This window comes from Sabethes cyaneus, chromosome 3, assembly GCF_943734655.1.
Source record: "Sabethes cyaneus chromosome 3, idSabCyanKW18_F2, whole genome shotgun sequence".
NCBI classification, from domain to species: Eukaryota; Metazoa; Arthropoda; class Insecta; order Diptera; family Culicidae; genus Sabethes; species Sabethes cyaneus.
The window spans coordinates 54467572-54488351 of record NC_071355.1 but is presented as its reverse complement, the minus strand read 5'-3'; positions in this window follow the sequence as shown (position 1 = coordinate 54488351).

Genomic DNA, 20780 nt, shown 5'->3' with positions numbered 1-20780 from the left:
AAAGATGAACGTTGAAAAAAATTTCAGCATAGCTTAAGTGTTCGAAGTTTAAATCAGAACGATAGTTGGTTTTTCACGTCATTTTCTTGATTACTTTTACTAACAACAGTTTTTGAAAGAAGAGTTCCTTTCATTTATGATTTCTATTTAGCTACCTATATTTACGTCATTGAAAATACGCAACCACATAGTATATACAAACCAGGACTGAAATGCGGAAAATCGCCTTGGTTAGAAGATCTCCTACAGAACAAATAACATGGTGGTTGATAACAAAATTCCAGAAATCCTTTCAAATTTCCAAATATGTTGTTAACCAGCAGGCCAGAATTAGCCCTAAATCTTACAATCGAATGTATTATTTTCCAGTGTCCCTCTATAAGAGAGAATAAGTATAGTAAATTAATTATTGAAACTATATACAGGCAACCCATGCCAACTTCTCATTCCCGTACAATTTATACAAACAATGCAACGTGTTGCTCATGGGCAAACCCTTGCAACCATACTTGTGTTAGTTAAGCTACATAGCCAGTGCATTGTAATCTACCTAGTCTTACTTACTAGTCAACATTCATATCTTTATAAAATTTGTGGAGCATGCGCCTGCCTCTCACTGCATCATCCGCCAACACCGCCAACAATTGATTGCAGGAGCATATTGCCCCTTTTATGACTATTTAGACTACTGTGATAATCATTTAATGAAGCATACCCCATCTTGCACTGGTAATTTGACACTAGAGTAGCTTTTAGTTTAATCAAATTATGAATTTGACTTCTTTTTTCTTCTTGCCCTTCTTTTTCACTTCATTTTCCTTGAGCGAAATCGTGCGCGAGATTCGACTGTGATAATTGTGTAAATCGGGGTAGTCTAAATAGGGGCTAATGTCGCAATATATGCGAAAACGTTATGTCTATTTCTATTTTGTATAGGGTTACGGACCTTCTTCGGACCTACATAAACACGATCCAGACTTTTTTGCGAGTTTTTATAAGAATTAGACCAGAAGTACTCAAGTTTTTTACACCAGATAAATCTGACACATCTTGATTGTACATGTATATCCATTTAGCCTGAAAAAAAATTCGGAACTTACATTTCTCAGTGGAACAATTTTTCATGCTCCGGCGGGAGTTCGTCATACGAAAATAAACTTCGTCATAAACCAGAATTCTTTCGTTTAGCACGGACAGACAAATCAGCAATTATTTACAAAAATCTATGCACGTATTCTTTAAGCCGTGTCCAAGAGCCACCCAACTTCTATAAAAAGAGTGGAAATAGTGCTAAAAATTTCAAGTAGTCACTCTTCGTCATACTCAAAACTGATAGAAAAACCAAGAGGACTTCTATTTTTTGAACAAATATTAAAAAATAGTAATTTTCTAGTATAATCTTTTCCTCGATAGCGAAGAGAAAATCCATAAATATCAATACCAGGTTGGTTTGACTGTAACTCGCATCAAAATTGGTTATAATGCTGGTTTCTTGTCGATATGTCTGGAAAGTAGACGAAGACCCGCCGTAGACGAACCCATCCAACACCCTAGTATACTAGGGTACGGGAGGGTATTCCCATCACGCTACTAATTTCGGCATACATTACCTTTTTTGGCTACAATTTCCCAAATAAAATCTTTACCGCTATATAACAATACTGAAACGAATGTAGCACTCATAGGCTTTAATGTGTTATAACTATTTTCATAAAAAGGTAAGTAATTTGCTTAATTTTATTCAATAAACATCAAAACAACTGTTTTTCCACTAGCACGTTACCAGGCTGAAAAAAACTAGCAGCAAACGCTTACGCGTATTCGCTCTTGATGCTGGTTTAGAAAACACACAATTATGATCACGTTTACTTATTCTAGAAACTAAACAGCTGTGAATATGCTCTCACAAAACAATTCTACTTCTTTTTATCACGGAAGAACACAAAAATTCCCCTCTGATATGAAAATATAAATCAATTTTCATTCACTAGCCATTAGCAGCATTTTTTTTTTAATTCCAGCATATGGTGCGTTATTTACACTACTTTCAATATATGTGCTGACATATCTGGTATTTGAGTGAACTGGCGCTACTGTATACGAACGATTCAATGATACACTAGCGCCAGCAGCAAGCTGTTGTCACTGCAAAACTAATTATCTTCAATGAGCCCGGAATGTAGGCAATAGCGAGAAGTTATCCATCGGTCTCGCTTTTCTTGTCTCTTTTTATCTGTTTTTGAAAAGCATTTAATCGCTATGCTAGCTATTTCGGCCTGTCGGATTTAAAAAACACAGACACCACTATATAAAATGGGCTCAATTTAGCCGCAGCGACTTCATCATTTCTCGCGACTATAACTCAAATTCAGTAGCGTTTTATTAAGACCAAAATACACGCCGATATTCAGTAAATATTATTCTATCTACTGGTATAAAAATCTTGTCACGAATAATTATAGTTTCAACGTAGTTCCTGAATATTGTTCAGGCTACCGCTTAATGAGCTGGAAATAACCACCCGTACCCTATATCCCTTTATTATTTACTTCATGGAACTTGACTTGATTTGACATTGACGTTAAACTTGAACAGACACGAATTTGTACTTGAAGCCAAGGTTGGCATTTTTCGCTTACTCTCTCACTCATTTTACATCTTTACATCTTCTTTTTCTTTTTTCCAGTTCCGTTATTCCACTTTTTGTTTCGTTTTTTCTTCTTTTTCCTACTGTTTTCTTGGTCTTTGTTCTCAATTTTTTTGTTTTTTTCTTTTTTTTTCTCGTTTCTCTTTCTTTCTGTCTGGTGTTTTCTATTTCATTGTTCCGTTTTTCTTCAGATGCTGTCCCATTTTCTCTTATTTTCAGTTTTAGGCCGTTTTTTTTTAATTTCTCCCATTTTTCATGTTTTTGCTTACCTTTTTTCGTTTCCGGGTTTCGTCTTTTTCCAACTCTTTTTATCTCCTTTCCAGGCCTCGATATTCAACTTCACCTGTTTCGTTTTTTCTCTTTCAGATGCTCCGCTTTTCCTTCGTTTATTCTGTTTTTGGCTCTCGTTTTTCCCTTTTCTCACCAGTTTTCCTTTTAAAACTCCCGTTTTTTGTCTTTTTACATTTCGTTTTACATGTTTTTGGTCCGTTTTTCCTGAATAGAATTCTTCTATTTCTGTCACATTTTGCCATTCACTTTTATCCCAACTTTCTCCTTTAATAACCTCTTTGGCCACTTTTCCTTTTTTTTCTCGTTTCCTTTAATGGTTTTCTTTTTTCTGTCTTCTTTTCTCTTTCAATTTCTCTTGTTTTCTGTTCCTGTTTCCCTCTTTTTTCCCGTCTTCCCGCTATTTATCTCGGTTTCCCTCCTTTGCTCTCTCGTTTTTCCTATTTTTCTGCTCACTGCTTCCTTTTTCTTGTCTCCTGTCTCGTTTTTCACATTTGTCAGTCCTGATTTTCGTCTGGTTTTCTCTATTCCAATCCGTTTTTCGACTTTTTTTCAATTTTCTTCGTTTACAGACCCTTGTTTTATTTTTTTCCGTTTCGCTTTTTGTATTCTGTCCCGTTGACTTCTTTCTGTTTATTCGTTTTCGTCTGTTCTATTCTTTCGCTTATTATGTCGGCTTTTCTTTCTTTTCTGTCACGTTCTATTTTTCTTTTCTGTTTTCACATATCCTCTCCATTTTCTTCTTTCTTGTTTTCGTTTCTTAATTTTCCTGCTCCCGTATTTTCTCCTTTTCTATCCCGGTTTTTCACCTTTTCTGTCCAGTTTGTCGACATTTTTTCTTGCTTTCCTCGTTTTTCCTTCTTTTCTGTAACTTTTTTTTCTTTTTGCTTTTTTTCTCCCGTTTTTTTTCTGTCCAGACTCCTCGTTTTTGCCTCGTTATCACTTTAATTTCTCCATTTTGTTCTTTTCCATTTGTCCCTCGCATTCTGTCAAGATTTTAGTTTTGTTTTTCTTTTTTTCATGTTACCTGTTCTTTTCACCTTCGTCATACTATATAACAAAGGTTTAGAAATTGGTCGAAAACGCGAAATAGAACGAAGGTCTGGAGGCACGGTTGCCAGTATGCCAGATAAATCTGGATTTTGCCAGATTTTTGATTGCGCGCCAGACAAACAGACAATGCTCAAAATCTTCCAGATATTTGGCAATGAGCCAGATTTTTGCCAGATTTTCGATCCACCGTCTTGAAAAACCCGATTTAATCCACCTAGTGGTGAAAGGAACCTTTGTTATACGGTCTTACTTGCTATTTGAGATAGAAATCGACACGTCTTCGGAACATAATTCATCTATTGGTTATCGTTGCGTAGTGCGTTGGTTTACATAAAATTTTTGAAAATTGAAAAAGTTTACAAAATTTGAACAAAATAGGAACACTTTTAAATTTTGATAGATACTTTTTTCATTAAATGTCTGAGTAAGGATAAGTAAGTTGTTATTAATCTGAGTAAGTGCAAATAAAAGTAAGTTGTAAGAGGAAATCTTATCCTTTAGCATATACATAGTCTAGTAAAGGTCTAGTTTATAGGTTTTTGAACTATGCATAGTTTCCTGTAATGCCATTCTATTTGAATAACATCAATAGAGTTTTCTTGAATAATCTTCATCAATTTTTATTAACTCACGCTGTTGTATTTTAAACAACACGTGTAGGTTTTTTAACGCCATATTGTTATAAAGTTACAAATCGTTGTTTAACTAACGTATATTCTTCAACAAACTTATTGTGAGCAAAATATCATAATTAGTCAATGCATTAATAATTTAAATTGTTGGGAAAATTTATGCAGAAAAACTATCAGCAAATGTAAAATGTTTAAAATGTATCCGTCTGCTGGTAGTCGAGTAATTAGAAGTCAAAATTAGGGTATTCTTTATAATCAAAGTTCTACAGTTCCTAAACAAGCAAACATACAGGTATACTATTTTCAGCAAAGTTGTGTATTTTTACTATTTGTATAATTTTGTAGTACATGAAAAAGTCATACAACAATTACAAAAAGAGCAAAAATAGAAAAACTGATTTTACAAATTCATAAATAATAAATAAGATATTTCTATCTTCGCTAAAGAGATAGAAGGTTACTGTCTTTAGCAAAATTTCTTGTAATAATATGCTCTATAACTTTGCAGAACACATCAATGTGTTATATTGACACTAAAGAAAAATATTTTTTTTATTTTACTTTTAGGGGGATTAATAAAAATTTAAATTCCACCAGACGAAAGAGCTTTCAATTTCAAGAAACTCTTCCAAAGGTTCGATAAACCTAAAATCAAGTTTTCCCAGTCAAAACTCTAGTGCACACGTTTTCTTTGGTTTGGGGCTATTGTGCGCGCGAGTAACTGTGTTACAAAAGTTGGCGCGAGTGTTCGACGGTTAATATATTTTAACCGGTAAAACCAATTCTTATGAAATTTTGCATATATATTCGTAGTGTCAAAACCTCTCGTTTCATATTAAAATAATTGAAATTAGGTAAATTATCTTGGTTAAAATCATTATAAATTATTGTTAATTTTGGTGGGGTGTATACGGTTGCTCATAACTTTCAAATTAAACGTCCAATCAAAAAACCATTCAATAGTGATCTATTAGGATATATTATCTTTCGAATGAGACTAATAGCGCATAAATCGGTTTGGCCATCTCTAAGAAACAGGCGATAATATTACCTTGTCAAAACAGGTTTTTTAAGGCTAACTTTTAAACTACTTGTTTGTTTTCAATTAAAAATTCCTGAACAATTTACCTTTAATAAGGGCTTTCATTTGATACTAAGATCGATGAAATCGGTCATGTAGTTTCGAAGAAACCCGTGGCACGTATTTTTCACATTTTTGCTTATAACTTTTAAACGAAACGTCGTATCACGAAGCAACTCAATAGTGATCTACTAGACAATAACACCTTTCAAACAAAAGTAATAGCGAACCATTCGGCTCAGCCATCTCTGAGAAACAGGCGATAGAAAAAATCATTACATACATACACACACACACACACACACAGACATTGCTCAAATCGTCGAACCCTATCGATTGGTATATGTGACTTGGCCCTCCGGGCCTCGGATCAATTTCGTGTTTTTCGACCAATTTTTAAACCTTTGTTATAGTATAACAAAGGTAAAAAGGTCATCACTTCTAATTTTGGACGAGATTTTTTCAGGAAAACGCCTCCCCATCGGACTAATTGACCATCAGATTTTTGCCAGACATTATTATTCGGTTCGCCAGATTTTCGGGAAAACCTGTTGGCAACCTTGCCTGGAGGGCCAAATGTCAGCAATCGATATGGTTCGAATTGAGCAATGTATGCATGTATGTGTTTGTGTGTGTGTGTGTGTGTGTGTGTGTGTGTGTGTGTGTGTGTGTGTGTGTGTGTGTGTGTGTGTGTGTGTGTGTGTGTGTGTGTGTGTGTGTGTGTGTGTGTGTGTGTGTGTGTGTGTGTGTGTGTGTGTGTGTGTGTGTGTGTGTGTGTGTGTGTGTGTGTGTGTGTGTGTGTGTGTGTGTGTGTGTGTGTGTGTGTGTGTGTGTGTGTGTGTGTGTGTGTGTGTGTGTGTGTGTGTGTGTGTGTGTGTGTGTGTGTGTGTGTGTGTGTGTGTGTGTGTGTGTGTGTGTGTGTGTGTGTGTGTGTGTGTTTGTGTGTGTTATGCTGTTTCTGTCGCCTGTTTCTCTGAGATGGATGAACCGATTCGTCCGTTCCAAAGTAACATTTTTGTTGTATAATAGCTTATTGAGCACTTATTCTACAGGAATTACCTGTACAATAGTTTAATAAGCTGTTATATAACAAAAATGTTACTTGGGTTATTACTTATGTTTAAAAAATGTTATTGCTTAGTATACTCAAGTCTTTTTTTACACAGGGGATACGTGGTACATAAAGAAAGCTGTTTGAAAAGCCGTGTTAATTCGAAAATCGTCATAAAATAAACCGTGTCAAATCAAAAATTGTCTTATAAACTGCGTTAATTCCAGAATCGTAAAACTAAACCATATAAAAAAAGACTTGAGTATATATCACTATTGAATTGCTTCGTGGTCCGACGTTGTGTTTAAAAGTTACAAGCAAAAATGTAAAAACTATGTGACACGAATTTCTCCGGAACCGCACAACCGATTCCAATGACCTTAGTGCCAAATTGAATCTCTTTCTGCAGTAAAGTTTTCTAGGAAGTTTATTTATAAACAAAACAGCAGTTTACAAGTTATACTTAAAAAACGTGTTTTGACTAGGTAACAATTAACGCCGGTTTTTAGACATGGCCAAACCGATATATGCTCTATTATCTCAATAGATCTCAGTAATCTCATAGATTACTATTGAATTGACACTTAATATGCATCAAGTTTTCCTTTGACTTCATTTTGATCAAATAACTAGCAATCGATGTATGATTTTTGGAAAAAATCTCTCACTCATACGCTCGTTTTGAAAAGTTACTCTTGTCGAAAAAATTATGTTAACTGGAAAATGAGTCCTTGCGTGGTATCCAACTTATCAGCAAAATTTGATACCAATCAAAAATAGTCGAAACAAACCACTTGCTAGTTGAGCAAATAGGGATGCATACTTGGGGGGCCACTGTACTCATTAAAACGAGATGCCTACAGTTAGGCTTATAGGGAACTCGCGGCCATGTAATACCGGTATGCAGTGGCAATAACATATGATGGGTATAACGAATGATTTCTGTAGGATTCTACTATTATCATAGTAGTAGAACCATGAACTAAAATGTTTCGTTTACTTATGTTTGAAATTCTACTAAGACATAACAGTAACGTATCATGGTGAATCAAAATAAATGCGGTATAATGCGACTTCACACATTTTTTATCTATTTATAAAAATGAAAGTCATAATAATCTTCTGATGGGTAAGACAGTTTCAAGACGGTCTTCCCTTTTGATGGCTCAGAGCCACACTCGAAACATGTTTTTGATCACGGATATGAAAAATGTGTTCAGCACATTTTAGCATCAACTGAACGACCATGCATTCATGTGTTATCAGTTTTTTTTGTTTTGATTATAGTCACTTTTAGGCCAAGCCAGGGCACTAGAGAGAAAAAAAAGACGAGGCAAAATTTTCAATATGAGTGCGCTTTTATTAGATAGTTTTGAATTCTCTACTGTAGTGACATATCATATCAGGTACGGGTTTTACACACTGTGATGTAAGGTACCCCGGGGCAAGTGGGAATACGGGGTAAGTGGGTACAGAGCTCATAACTCTCTTCAACCTCATTTTCTCCAACCGAACCTTTCTACTCAACTCAACTCGCATGTATTAATTATTTACTTTGGAAATTTAACAAAGGTCTTATTAATAGTTCGTATTTAGACCTTTGTTTTTAGACCTTTGTTAAATTTCCAAGTTTCTTTTGAAATGAGATTTGTGGACCAAAAGATGGCCCAACCACGACGACATTCCCCTACGTTTCGCGTGATTCAAAATTGTGAATCGAAAATGCAAAAATGTGGAATACAACCGCGAAAATTCCAAATATCGCGTAGAATACTGCGTGAACCCCGAAAATCGCGTAAACTCCGAAATGTATATAGGGGAGAGACGTCTACAGTGAGACACTTTTTTTCCAAAAAATTAATTTTCTTTTGATGACAGCTACCAACGCGCTCTTCAATTTATTTGAAAGGTGTATCCTTCTAGTTACCTCAAAAAAAGTTTCAGTGGTTTTGGTTATAAGCTAAATTAGTTACAACCACAATCGTGTAGGTGTATTTTTGTCTCACTGTTAACCAATAGATGGAAAGAGTGAAACAACGAGTATTGCATACTGAGACACAAATTTGAAATCGATTTAAACCATATTTTTGGGTAATAAAGAACATGTTTATTGTGTCGTGTTGTTTATTGTGTCTATAAACCATACATTATTATGGGTATGATTGAAAATTCCGATTATTTTCACATATACATTTATGCTCATATAAAGGACAAATCCTGGACATCTGACTTTTAACTTACACTTCAGAAATCATTTCCAGTCAATTCCTATGGATTGATTTGCAATTGAACATGAAAAAAAAATTTCGAAGAAATTTGCATGGAAAAAGCTATGTCTCAGTGTCACCCACGACTCTGTGTCTCACCGTTGCCGATAAGAATGTTTTATGAAAAATAGTGAACTGGCGGAGTTAGCAAACAATTCGATTGTCATTTTTTTTCAAATATTTACTCTTATTAGTATGTGATACCAAGCAGTAATTTTAATTTTAATTTATTATGTATTTTGTTGTTGAAAATCACTTGAAAATGATTGCAACAAAATTTACTTTGACCCCCCCAAAACTAACTTTTGTTGAAAAATATGTTAAAAAATCAACAAATTTTTCTCAAACTACATTATGCAATGTAGGTTTACAAACTTGACTTTGCACGAAAATATCATGGATCTTGAATGTTTTATGACGTAGCTATTCCCGTTGACTCACTGTTCCTGTTGTCTCACTGTTGACTACTCTCCCCTACCTAATTACTTACATTCTTGTGAAGTAATAATAAAACACGTGAAAAGCGACTTCAGTGTATTTGATTTCAAAAAAATATCTGAGTAAAGAGTTGGATGCAAAAAACAAAAACCGATTTGAGAACTATTTCTAACCTATCATTTGCTCAGAAAATAATTTTACGAAAATCATAATTTTAGCTTCCTTTGATTAAGTTTACATGAGAAAAATCTTATTTGTTCGATCGAATCATTGCTATGATCATTGTACGACTGTGGTTGAGATGGTTCGGCTTAACATCTTGAAATAGCCAACATCTTTTTATTTTTGCAGAAAATTGAATTTTAAAACTATCAGATAAAGGAATTTAAGGAATGAACAAGTTCCTTATGGGTGCAAAATGCCTTCCGATTTTTATAAACTGCTAAAAGATGGTATATAAAACTGGTCTGCGTAAAGTGTAAATTGTACGCATGCCAACATTCAGTAAAGCAATGTTCATCTAGTCAGGCAGATATTGACTTATTCTTCCTGATCAGACCGGTCTGGCGTTTCTGGCTTCAAGCGGGGCTTTCAATAAAACTACTTAGTAGTAACTTCACAATACTAAGTAACTGCATGCACCGCATGCTCTCCCCAGAGATATGATCTTCGTAATGAACTACGCCTCCGATAAGAGTCTTCAAAGAGGCTTTTTTCAACCCATTATGACGTGTGGTCGTCGGTACAATGATGACCACTAGCTGACGCCTTGTTTGCCCCGCGGTTACCCGTGGCCGATAATGGTAAAAATTACGAAAGCGCCAGTCAGTTATCGGACGGCAAAGTCTGACTTGACTTGGCTGACTGACCATTGCAGCTTGTTGCGTAACTAGCAACTAGCAGCATCATTAATGGCAACAGTCAACAGCATCAACAAAACCAGCCGTCGGTCGGTCGGTCGTCGCGTCGCGTCGGATAAATATGTAAACAGACGCGGGAAGCTTAGTGCGCGTGGCCGGCGGGCGAGAAAAAAAGTGAATTTTCACCTACATTTCACCGTGCGGCCAGTGGAGCACTGGGGCATCGCCCTCAAGTGGTTTATTTATTTTTTTCATGCTTTTGCCTCAATTTTAGCCAATTTTTTGGCGGCGCTCTGGTCGGTGTAAAACGGCTGTTTTCAGTGGGAAGATTGGATTCGGTTTCATTCGACGAAAGAAATTGATGTAAGTAGATACGTAATTTAAATTGTTTGGTTTAGTTTTTTTCTATGTAATGACATAAAAAAAAATTTAAATTGCTTTTGGAATATTAACATGACCAGTTTTCAGCATTTTATTTTTCAGTATTGTATTTGTATACTACCAACACAAAAGTGCTAGAAAAGCTTCGCGTCCTTAGACACGGCGCGACCTGGTTTTCCAGATGGAAAATTGACGGCGAACCGGTTGCACTTTACGCGAGTTGATTAAGTGTTCATGATTTTGCCTGGTGGTTTCAATGCTTGATTTTCACTTTCTTGAAATTGGGTGAATTATCGGCGTCTTCGGTGCCGTTCAGACGGTGCGATTAACGCTGGTATAGGTGGGTTTGTGTTTGCAAATGGTGCGCTTAGCGTGGAATTTCTACGACGCGGGGCACGATTGACAGGACAGACAGGCCGGTTGGCCTGAAATTGCTGTGCGTGTTTTTCGGAGCAGGACTCCGCAAGAGCGTAATCACCTGGAGGTTAGAGTTATCCAACAGTTGTTGTGGTGTCGGGAGGTGTAATATGGTATGAGGTCCAAAAGTGAACATTGGCCGAGTTGTTTTCTGCACGATGCTGTTGAGTTCGAACAGAAGTAATCATCCACTAGGCGGTTTCCACCAACCGGGCTGGGTTACGTGGGAATCGTTATGCAATTAACATTACTTTAGTGGGGTCCATGAGCAATAAGTGCAGTTTTCACTGAATTCATGGCCAGTTTTGGTCACGACGACATACATTCCATTCTTCATAACAATATCGGAAATTACTACAGATTCTTTAACGTTATGAGTAATACTTGTTTAATTACGTATTCAAGAACCAAACACGGTAGTCCATAGAAATGTAATAGCTCAGATGCCTATTGAATACCTTCAACAGAAATTAATCTGGAATTCGAATGAACAATCTGTACTAAAACGCCCTGCTGCCTTCAGTTGCCTCATATATTACGAGTTGCCCGAAATAATACCTATTCTAATTGAGGCTCATTTGTAAGCAGCCCGTTAGCAATAATTTCATTATGCGTGCTGGTAGAATCGAGGCGACCAACCTTCGGTTGGATGCTCGCCTATCGCCGTCGTTCGATATGGATGATTTGCAATTTAACCGCCAAACCGTGAAATGCATACATAAAGCGAAGCGTGCGAACAGCCTTTGACTATAAAGTCCAGATATGCCTATGTTTTGATACTTTATTCTGCTTGAATCGAAACTGCAAGGAGGCACCACTGGGGATGTAGGGGTGCTCAAGTCTGGATAAAATCACAGATTAGGACGAATGAATAAAACTGTTTGCTTCACTTCTCCCATAAGATACACAGCAAACAAAGCAAAGGGGTAGAAACGTGTTTAAGAGGAAACCGAAAATGGCTCAAAGATGGCTGGATAAATGGCTACCGTTCGATGCATGTATTGTTTTGTGCCTTAAAAATGGACATGCATTGGCAGAGCACGTAATCAGTGCTCCCAGTGCTGTTAGAATTTCCTAAATCTTGCCATTCCAGTTATCGACCCGGTATACATCGGTATACATCAACAAACGCTCAGCAAAACATAATTGCTAATGGAAAATAAATTCAACGGATCATGTAGATCATTACGTGTTAATGAAACGTATAATCTGGAATTGGTTAATAGATATTTGGTTGCGCACATATTTCGTTGCACTAGCACTTTCCGAAAAAACAGCACCACGGTCTCAAACTTTCGCCACATCAATGAGGTTTTTCAAGTGCTTTCTGCTTTTGCCGCTCGGCAAACCAATACGACTACCAATACGAATGCAACATTCAAATAAACGTTTAGATTTTGAACGAACTCATGAGATGTATAGTACAGTGTGTGTATAAGCAACACCACCCAGCCTGGATTCGAACATACGACGACTGGTTTGTTAGATCAGAATCGTATCGTTTCTCGAAGCTAACTGGACGAGAGATTTATAGGAATCCTCCGAATAAGGCGAGGGATGGTGCGCTACACCTACCGCGTAGTTGTGCATTGTCCAATAAAGTTGATTTTTTGTAATTGACTAGGTTATAGCAGATACTAACAATGCACAAAAATCAACTTAATCGGTTAATGGGCCACTAAGAAATCGCCGTGGGAATACGGCACCTCCCATCGCCTTATTCGGAGGACTGCTGTACATGGGAAAAGCAATACGGACTATTTTATTCATATGGATAATTGTCGCAGATCGTAATCACATATTGTGCGGGTAAAATCTCCGAACGAGTTATGGTCCCCCAGTACTGTTAGTTCTGGACTGCTGTACTCCCATCCGGTCGAACACCAGTAGAACGTTTATCATCCTCGACGGTGCACATCCATCGACTGCGAGGTCTACCCGAAAACTACGGCATCTTCTTGGTTCTCTCATTGGCGTAACTAGCGCTCATGTCTAGCAATGTTATATCATCTGGCATTTTTTGGACCATTTTATCCCATCAGCATTATGGTGTCTTGCGTTTCACCATTCCAGAACTGCCTGCTTATTCCATTTAGGCGAGAAACTGTCAGCTAACTCCGACACTTTCGCTACCGTTAACTACCCAAATAATGAGTAAATAATGCACATTACACATTATAGGCAAATCCTCTAATATGGTACAAATACCAGGATGCCACATCCTCCCCATGCGTAAAATCAATTCAATATGCAGTGTGACCCATATATATTCGAACAAAAACAAAGTCATATATTTTTGCAAATAAAGGCTTTATTTCGAATTTTAGTTTTAGATGTTGTTTACCCATAGATACAGAACGCAACAAACAATCATTGCTCTATTGGATCGCCTTTTGCCTGGATAACACGCTTCAAACGCTTTTTGAAGTCGTTACATGCGGCACGCACCACTTCCATCGGAATGTCATCCCATATCTTGTTGATAGCTAACTTAAATTCATCCAAATTATGATATTTATAATTCTTGAGCTTCTACTGCATGCATCCCCATATACAAAAATCCAGAGGTTCAAATCAGGAGAACTTGGAGGCCATTCCTTTTTCGATACGAAATCCGTCAGATTGGCTGTGCACCACGTCTGCACAAGATTTGCAGTGCGGGCAGGAGCTCCATCCTGTTGAAAGTAGTAATATTCTTCACCATACATTCCCTGAACGTAAGACATCAAATTTTGTTTCAAGACCATTCCTAGATAGTATTTTGCATTAATTTTCACACCCTTTCCAATAAATACAAGAGGAAGTTTCCCCTTCTTTGAAATGCCTCACCACACCATGACCGCTGATGAATTTAGGTATCGTGGTACATTCCGTTTGTGCTTTCGAACGTGGATGGTCGAAACTGACCACAACCGATCATTTTGAGTATGATGCGGGGTTTGAAGAACAAACAACTTCTCACCAGAAAAGATCACTTCGAAATCACCGTGCCGACGGAGCAGCAGTTCGCATCTTTCCTGTCGCTTTTGGTTTGTTGCTTCCGTTAATCCATGGATTTTACGTTTTTTACGCTTTCACATCCAGATCCATTTTCAAAATTCGACGAAAATATTCCCAGTTGATATTCAGCTCAACTGCCATTTTCCGTGCGGACCGGTCGCGATTCGCCCTCGAACAATCTTTTTTACCTCTGCAGTTCTAACGCTTCATTTTCTTCCGGTTTTTACGGCTTTCAACAGATCCCGTCTCGACAAACCATTTTACTATATAGTGTACAAATCCTCCGTTGAGATGTTGAGATGTTTGAGGTCACGAAAAATAGTGCCGCTTGTAGCACTATTTCGGAAGTTATTTATTAGCAACGACCGTAACTCAAACAATGGTAGGGGAACTGTGAAGAAATTCCATATTTGTACATCAATTATTGTTCAACAAACCTCTCAGAAGCTTAGTTTTTCTCTAAATCCTTTGTTCCACGAGGCCTGTTTGATTCATTTGATATTTTTAATGTTTTTGATATATAATGAAAAATAAAATTTTGCATCTTCAAGCGTAACAAGCAGCAGTGCGGGTAAGCTCGACACCCTGTTAAGGTAAAACCGATACCTCATAAATATCAAGTGAATTTTTTTCTTTGAAAAATTATGATTCTCAGGTAAGGTGCTTATAGTATGCTTAGCAACAGTGAGGAAGAATCAACCCCCCCTCCTTTCCCCCTGATTTTTAATTTATCCTAGAATTAGCCCTTTTGGCATTTGGTTTTTCATTCGGTTGAGCATGCGGTATCTGTTGAAACGTGTGTTGCACCATTGCTCCCTGTTGACACTCATCACCCCCGTTGTCGATCTCGTTACTTGCCTTTAATGACTGTTTGGGGAATGACATTTCGATTAACGATAAACGATAAACGATTCAGTTGTGCACTATGGTCAAAAGGTTTAGGTGTGTACATTATTTTGTCACCAAACCAATGCAATTGGAGCTGTTTAAATTCGAACTTCCTTCCGTTGGCAATCAACGATTGGACAAGAAAACGTAACCGTATTACCTTTGAAAAAGGCCAAAACCAAAGGCCGAAACGTCAGGCAGTATAAAAAAGCCGTTTTCAATATAAAACTGACTGGAAAGCCGAAAATCCGCAATACAATATATGTATTTTATACTTCAGTCGATCTTAACAGCGTTTTTAATAACCTTCGACTGAGAAATTTTATTCGATGCGAGAGAGTTGGATGATATGGCTAGCATATTTTGTGACACTATTAACGTATGGCTCCGGTCTAATTTACCATTCGTCAAAAATCGATGCACGCCGCCGTGGAGTACTGGTCGCTTACGTTCATTGAAACGTGCTCGCAATGCACATTTACGTAAACATCGTCGCCGTAGAACCGCCGAATCAAAACGTGAATACAAGCGTACTAGTGAGGAGTATCGTCAGCTTAGTGCTTCTTTGTACAAGTCGTATGTTCTCCGTGTACAAACTGATCTGCGAAGGAACCCTAAAAGGTTTTGGAGTTTTGTCAACTCGAAACGGAAATGCACCAATATCCCGACCAACGTTTACCTTGACGAGTCAGAATCACGCTCCATCACTGATTCCTGCGAAATGTTTGCATCTTTCTTCTCTTCTGTGTTCGCGAATGTGTCTGCTTCTGACGGTGAAGCTGAACTAGCCGCGTTGAACGTTCCCGAAGGACTAGTCGACCTCGATATCTTTGAAATAACTCCATTGATGGTTGTCGAAGCTGCACGTAAATTGGAGCGATCTTTCTCCGCTGGACTCGATGGAATTCCTGCTGCTATTTTGTCTCGTTGCGCATCAGAATTATCTGTGCCACTCGGTCGCATTTTCAACAAGTCCTTTACGCAAGGCAAATTTCCTGATATCTGGAAACAATCTTACATGTTCCCCGTCGATAAGCGTGGCGATCGCCGAAATGTTAAGAACTACAGAGGTATTACAAGCCTGTCCGCTGCCTCTAAGCTTTTTGAAATTATCGTCAGCACCGCTATCCTCAATCGTACTACGAATTACATATCCATCTACCAGCACGGATTCATGCCAGGCCGGTCGGTTTCAACTAATTTGCTCGACTTCCCTTCCTCTTGCATCGCGCAACTCGATCACTGCTCATGTAGCATGGAAGTGCCGTCTGGCGTTCCTCAAGGCTCAGTGCTTGGCCCATTACTTTTTTGCTGCCATATAAATGATCTGCCTACGGTGATAAAGTACTGTTCTATTCAAATGTATGTCGACGATGTGCAGCTCTATGTCGGTAAGCTTGGCCCTTGTTCGCGCGAATTAGTCAGAATGGTGAATGCTGATCTGGAACGAGTTGCGGATTGGTCACGACGAAATAAACTTCTTGTGAATCCAGCCAAGAGTAAAGCTCTATTCATCGCAAGTCGACGTCGTAGAGTCGGAGGTACCGATTTGTCAGCACCTGGACTTGTACTGGATGGTCAAAACATCGAATGGTCAGAAAGTGCCAGCAACCTAGGTTTTATCTCCCAAAATGATTTGCAGTGGGATGGCCTGATAGCGCAGCAATGCGGAAAGATTTACGCTAGTCTACGAACGTTGTATTGCTGCACACCCTCTGCACCGACTGCCACCAAACTAAATCTGTTCAAATCCCTGATCCTGCCGCATTTCCTGTTTGGCGATGTTCTGCACATTCGTCCCAGCGCAAGCTCCTTAAATCGTCTGCGTGTCGCATTAAACTGTTGCGTGAGATTTGTGTACGGATTGAGCCGCTATGGCCATGTTAGTCACCTTCAGCAAAACTTCATTGGGTGCCCTTTACAATGCTTTTATGCTTATCGGTCATGCGTTTTCTTGAGGAATCTGTTAAAAACACCGTCTCCTAGTACTCTACATCGGAGGCTTATCCAAACCCGTGGACGCCGATTGCAGAGTTTGGTAGTTCCAGCCAATAACACGACAATCTACGCAAATTCAGTGTTTGTTCGAGGCGTGGTAAATTGGAATTCGTTACCGCCCGTTGTTAAACGTTCATCGTCGGAAGCAAATTTCAAGAGAGGCTGCATCGACTTTTGGAACCGAGACTAATTTCATTTTGAATTCGAGGGAAAAATCCTGATAATGTAGTTGTAGTAGTATGATAGTTAATTAAGTTGTAAAATTGTATAATAACTTTTGGTAATCGGAGGTAGTAAATTTTTAAAAGATTTATGTCTTAAGCTACTGGACAATGAATAAATGAAATGAAATGAAATGAAATGAAAAGCACAAGTGGATGCAGTATTCACGGATTTGAAAACTGCATTCGACCGGATTGACCACCGCATCCTCTTGCGAAAACTGCAGCGTCTAGGAGCCTCGCAACGACTATTGTGTTGGCTTGGCTCATATTTACGTGATAGAGTCTTGCAAGTCACGTTGAAATCTACCGTTTCATCTGTGTTTACTAACAAATCTGGCGTTCCCCAAGGAAGCAATATGGGGCCTTTACTCTTCATCCTATTCTTCAACGACGTCGCGTTACTACTTGAAGCCGGTTGCATACTTGTTTACGCCGACGATCTCAAACTGTATCTTAATGTTCGCTCTATCGATGATTGTCATCGATTGCAGCATTTACTAGATGCCTTTGTGAACTGGTGCAAGTTAAACTACTTGATTGTGAGTATAGCCAAATGTGAGGTAAGCACGTTTCATCGCATTCACAGCCCGATTGTGACGGAAGTATCCTCCGAAGGGTTGATCAGGTTAACGACCTCGGCATCTTACTCGACTCTAAACTTACGTTCAATGGTCACCGTTCTAATATCAGTTCCAAAGCATCCCGGCAGCTTGGGTTCATCGCTAAAATTGGAAGAGATTTCAAGGACCCTCATTGCCTAAAATCCTTGTATTGCGCACTAGTCCGCCCAGTACTTGAAAATTCAAGTGTAATTTGGCTACCTCATCAGCTCACGTGGACGTTAAGAATCGAACGCATCCAGAGAAAGTTCATTCGTATGGCTCTTAGGGATTTACCTTGGCAGATCCTGGCAACCTTCCACCTTTTCCAGCACGTTGTCGTTTGCTGGGCCTGGATACTTTGGAACGGCGCCGTAAAGTTCAGCAGGCAACGTTGGTGGCAAAAATTCTAAACAACGACATCGATTCAACGACGTTACTTACTAAAATCAATTTCCGTGCTTCGCAAAGATCTTTACGCACTACATCGTTGTTGCATGCCGTTTTTCATCGTACCACATTTGGATTCCACGAACCGATGACTGCATGTGTCCGGACTTTCACTCGGGTTGAAGAACTCTTCGAGTTTGGAGAGCCTACTGGAAAATTCACGCAGCGACTATGGAACACTGATTTGATATAATTTTTATTTGTGGACCTTACGTGTGACTATAAATTCATTAAGACTTTGTCAGATGGATATATTAAATAAATAATAATAATAATAATAATAATATAAGTATATGATTTCATGAGGGGCTCTGTAGCCGCAAGGTTACCGAGTCTGCTTTGACAAGCGAATGGTCATGGGTTCGAATCTTAGTAGAATCAGGCCATTCGATGTCAAAGTGACTTTAGCATGGGTTTATTCTCAGGCCCCTCATCGCCCTTCCTTCATGCTGAGTTCTATATTATCCCGATATGGCCTATTGACAGTGCAAAAATGAGACCCTTATAGTAAAAATGCACTGGTTTGCTACGCCAGGGATGACTATAATTGGGGACTGTGCGCTGTCATGTGGAACGAGGTGGGTAAAGTAGAGTAAAGTATTGATAGAAGGGTACCCAATTACACACAAGCACGCATAAAAAAAAAAATCAATAAGCATATCGCTCACTCAATAGCGACTATAGCCAAAATAAATGCAGTGCGGGTTATACAACAAACACCCGGGCGATATCACAATAGATCTAACCATAATGGTCGCAGTGATGAGTCCATACAGGAAAAAAAAATATGATTTCATTTGTCTTTGTTTTTGTTGTAATTATTCACGCAACAAGAACTGTTAAAAACTATTTATTTTTACATGAAACAATGATATACCTAAGTAAAAACGTGGTGTGCTTGCACTCGAGCGGTGTATCTCAGGATGTGAAGGACGTGAAGTGAACCAGTGATGACAGCTCTGCTAAATAGTAGGCACGGTAGACGTCAATCGCTAGACAGTGTCAGACGGTGAGCCCACGGAGCCCACCGAGCCAGTGTTATCAGTAGTATTATCAGTCGGTAGGGTGGTCCTCCAACAGTTTTTATTTGTGTTTTTTTTTGCGTTCTTAAGATAACGCTATGTGACTTATGCATAACATCACGGACTTTTTCGATTCACGAGAAATAGTCTTGAAAAGCAAGCAAGTGCTTTATATGATCTTCTTATGCTGGAGTACCAAGTATGTATGCCAATTTGTTCGCGTTGAATACGTAAAGTAAATATAACACCTAGATTATTGACAGTATTTGAAAAATTCACACGTTTGTTATTCTTGAATAATGACTGTGTTTCTAACAAAGTTCAAGTTTGGTCAAAATATCTGGTTATAGTGGTGTTAACCGATAAAATGTTTTGACCCGACCAAAGAAAAACAGTCAAATTACGGTTTATTTTTTGCGATGTCTTGTAAGCTCTCGACATCATTTTAATCATAACCAAGACCAAGTTTTTAAGGTACATGCAAAGGAAATTTAATTATAAAATGTTTGTCATTCAAAACCTATTCTTGCTCAAATATATTTTGCTTTTCTCGGGCAAAACAATCTTTTTTATTTATACGGCCTAGACCAGTAGACTAATTGCAAAAATTGCAAAGAAGTTTTTTACAAGTAAAAGAAATAGGACACATTTCTGTCAAAAATGTCGATTTAAATGTAAAGAGACGCCATTACCACTGATTGGAAGTACAAGAAAAATTGCAGTCGTGTTTCCGTAGCTATGATAGCTACTTGGGTATAATAGAATTACCTCAAGTTCAAATATTGCCTTCGAAATTTTTTTCGAATTTCTAGAAAAATTGAACATCGCTCGTTCCATGCATCTTACCTCTTTCCAAACGTTCGCTTGCATACGGGAGGCGGCACACGCAGTTGCTGCCGGTTCGGGCAACTATGTACCTAACCTACGGTCGTCGGCATGGAACGTTCAATGAAAATTTCGCTTTTATTATTATACCGACTACCCGTGGATTCAGACGTGTGCCAGTTGGGGCCAATCTGCGGTTTCACCAGACTCTCGCAACAGTTCCCGCGCGCGCGCGCTCGCTCAGAGTTCGGTGTTATCTAAAACTTCTGGTCCTGTTTGCGTAATCGAGCTGTAACTTCATGACGTTGGTTGATAAATCGTGTCGCTTACTAACGAACCAATCGTGTTAAATATCCGGTGGTTGGTTCTTGTCCGGTTGTCTCTATTTGTCGGTGCAAAATCTAGAACCGAAAAAATTTCGCAAGCTCCGCACTAGGAATCTACATGTGGCACCAAGTGAGTAGGAGACCACATAAACTTGAAACCTTGTGAGAGTGACAAAGCTTCAACTTTGTTAGGCTGCCTGACAAGCTGTGAACCGAAAAACGGCAGAAGTTTCTAGCAAGTGCTGATTTATACATGCCTCCACCACTGCTGACGCTGCTGGTTAGTTTAATAGCAACATTAGACATTGCCGAAGTCGCAGTGCCCGCAAACGG